This window comes from Humulus lupulus, chromosome 1 (genome assembly GCF_963169125.1).
Source record: "Humulus lupulus chromosome 1, drHumLupu1.1, whole genome shotgun sequence".
NCBI lineage: Eukaryota > Viridiplantae > Streptophyta > Magnoliopsida > Rosales > Cannabaceae > Humulus > Humulus lupulus.
In genome coordinates, this window is record NC_084793.1 from 95,469,537 (window position 1) to 95,473,346 (window position 3,810).

The following is a 3,810-nucleotide window of genomic DNA, read 5'->3' on the forward strand; positions in this document are numbered from 1 at the left end:
GAATGTTCTGGGCCCAGTTGGGATGAAACATGGAGGTATACATTGACGACATGCTGGTCAAGTCCAAGACCTCTAGCGAACATTCTGACGACTTGGCTGAAGCCTTCGCGATCGTTCGTAGGTATGGGATGAAGTTGAATCCCAAAAAATACACCTTCGGCGTAGCATCCAAAAAGTTCTCGGGGTTCATAGTAAGCTTCCGGGGAATAGAAGCCAATCCGAACAAAATCAAGGCACTGGTTGAGATGCCTTCACCCCAGAAGCACAAAGATGTGCAGAGCCTGACTGGGCGGATAGCCGCTTTGAGCCGTTTCGTCTCAAAGGCCACGGACAAATGCATCCCTTTCTTCAACGTCCTTCGGGGAAGTCAAAGGTTCGAATGGTCAGCTGAGTGCGAAGAGGCTTTCCAAAGACTAAAAGAACATATGGCTTGATCACCGATATTGGAAAAATGGTGGAGGGAGAACTGCTGTACCTCTATTTGGCCGTGACTGAACACGCCATCAGTGCCACGCTAGTACGAGAAGACGGGAAGGCCCAGCTCCCAGTCTATTATGTAAGCAAAAGATTATTGGGTGCAGAATCACGATATCCACTAATCGAAAAGTTAACGTTTTGTCTACTAATCGCGTCCCCGAAGCTCAAGCCTTATTTCCAAGCTCATGCCATAAGAGTTCTGACCAACCATCCTTTGCGACAAGTGTTGAAAAAACCTGAATCATCGGGAAGACTCTTGAAGTGGGCCATGGAACTGAGTCAGTTCGACATTGCATACATCCCTAGAATCTCAACAAGGGACAGGCCCTAGCCGACTTCATCGTGGAATGCTCCGGAATCACTGAAGAGGACGATCCCGCAGATCTCGTAGTGCTCGTGTGGAAGGTGTTCGTAGACGAAGCCTCGAATGAAAATGGAGCAGGGGTCAAAATCATCCTAGTGTTGCCACAGGGACACCAGTTACGAAATTCCCTGCGTTTCTAGTTCAAGGCTTCGAACAACGAGGTCGAGCACGAGGCCATGTTGGTCGGGTTGCGCCTGGCCCGGGAAGTAGGGGCCGCAAACTTGGAGATCTTTAGCGATTCCCAGTTGGTTGTCAAACAGATCTCAGGAGAATACTAAACTAAAGGGGAAAAGATGGCAACTTATGTGACTCAGACGCAGGAGATGCTCCAAACTTTCAAGAAGCATTTCGTCCACCAAATCCCAAGGGATCAAAACGTGTTTGTAGACACATTGGCAAAACTGGCCACGAATGCTGAGGCAAAGCTTTTCGGGCTAGTCCCGATCAACCATCTCCCCGTACCAAGTATTCAAGCCCCCACGATCAACGCTATAGACACTCCATGTCTTGGATGAGACCCATCATCCAGTACCTGACAACCGGGGGGTTGCCCACGGGCAGGGCAGCAGCCAGGAAACTTCAGTACCAGGTCCATAGATATGTCATGATGGAGGGAAGGCTCTATTGTAGAGGATTATCCATGTCGTACATCCGATGCGTATCCGGGACCGAGATGAGCGCAATCATGCACGAGGTTCACGAAGGCTTCTGCAGAGATCACACAGCCAGACTCAGCTTGTCCAAGAAAATCCTGCGCCAAGGATATTTCTGGCCAACCATGAAAAAAGACTATGTTGATTACGTCCGCAAATGCGAACAGTGCCAAAGGTACGCAAAGATCCTGCGAGCCCCTCCAATGGAAATAACCCTAATGACAAGTCCCTGGCCCTTCGCGGTATGGGGAATCGACCTAGTAGGATCACTCCCGACCGGGAGGGGGGTGTGAAGTATGCTATCGTGGCCATTGACTACTATACCAAGTTGGTCGAAGCGGAGCCTATGAACACCATCACCTCAAAGAAGGCCTTGGACTTTGTCATCAACAACATCGTGTGCCGGTACGACCTCCCCTACAAGATTGTGTCCGACAACGGGAAGCAGTTTGATAGCATCCACTTCACGGACTTCTGTGAAAGACATGGTATCATCAAGAGCTTCTCCGCAGTCGCCAGACCTCAAGCGAATGGGCAAATAGAGGTCGTCAACAAAATCTTGAAGGGGGCGTTAAAGAAAAAGCTTCAAGCCTGCAAGAGAAAATGTCCAGAAGAGTTGTCCCGCGTACTATGGGCATATCGGACCACCAAACGAACGTCTACCGGACACACTCCGTACTCCAAGGTGTATGGGTGCGAAGCCATCATCGCAGCAGAAACGCCCATCCTATCCCACAGGAGGGACACGTATGATCTCGCCCAGAACCTCGCCTTACTCCAGGAATCCTTGGATCTCATCGAAGAGATTCGGGAAGAATCGCAAATTCAGTTGAAGATGTACCAGGGCAAGATCGCTCGGCATTTTAACTCAAAAGTAAAAAGCTGAAGGTTTGGAACCGGCGACCTAGTCCTAAGGAGAGTCTTCCCTGCAGCCCAAGATCTGGGAGTGGGGGTTCTGGGCCCGAACTGGGAAGGGCCATACAAAATTCAACATGACGTATGTCTGGGAACGTATCGCTTAAAGCGACTCGATGGAACTGAAGTCTCAAGGGCCTGGAACGCGAAATTTCTCCGTAAGTACTATCAGTAGTCAGGAGAGCATGTTTCGACTTTATATTTTCTTTGTAAAAAATGTATGCCCTAGGGCGATTTCTTGAATAATAAAAATGACTTGTACAAAAAGTCATAAAGAAAAATAGTGAAATAATGAAATTTCTCATTCGTCTCCATAAGCAAGTGACCCAAGACCAGTCTTTGCTCACTAAAAGGGGGGGGGGGGTGGGGTGTATCCATTCACACAAGCAAGTCCGAGAACAAAAACAGGACGCTAATGAAAAGGCATCAGGCTCAAGCCTAGTCCCAACCCGGACATACGCGGGCTGGGGATACAAACTATAGGACTTAAGGCTCAGGCCTAGTCCCGACCCGGACATATGCGGTCCAGGGGTACAAACTATAGGACTTAAGGCTTAAGCCTGGTCCTGGCCCGGACATACGTAGTCTGGGAGGTGAAATATCCAGTAGGACGTACGGGCTAGCCCAGGTCCTAACCCGGATATGTGTGTCACGAGGATATAAAATACATGAAAATTGGTTGACCGAGCGTGGTCCCAAACAACCAAAGACCCGTCCGCGTCACATTTGCAATGGCACAATACTATTGGAGCACGAGTCCCAGGTATAAGTTGTCTAAAAGTAGTCTTATAAATGGCCCAGGCTATGAGAACCTAACCTAGGTTTTATAATAAGCTGGTCGTCTAATCCTTGATGGTCCATACCGTCAGAACCTGAACACTAGAATCGGGACGAATAGATTTAGTGATAATTATCAACTCCCTTATGGCCCAGGGCATTGGAACCTGAGCAACAGGAGTAAAGCGAGTTGATAAGTTAAAATCTAGAAAAATCTCGGCAGTTCGGGCTATTGGAATCCATATTGTAAAACCAGAACAATCTAGTCCAGGCCGTCAACAGTCCCGGTCGTTGGAACCGGGACCGAACATTCGACTCATTTACACAAGGTGGCGAAAACACTTAGTAAAAGTTTAACGAATGGAAACGGGAAAGCATTATGCAAGAAATAAAGTAAATAAGAACATAAAAAATTGTCTTAGACGCATCCGCGTCCGTGAAAGTGTTACAAAAATAGAAAAAAAGAGAGAAAAAAAATAGAAGACCCGACCTAGGCTTCATCGTGCCTCGATGCCTCCGGGTTAGCTCCATCTACCTTTTCCTCGTCCAAGGGTTCCGCATCTTCTTTCTCCTTGGCCTCAAATTCAGCTCTTTTCGCAGCGGGGTCGGGGTAAAGCAGGAGGT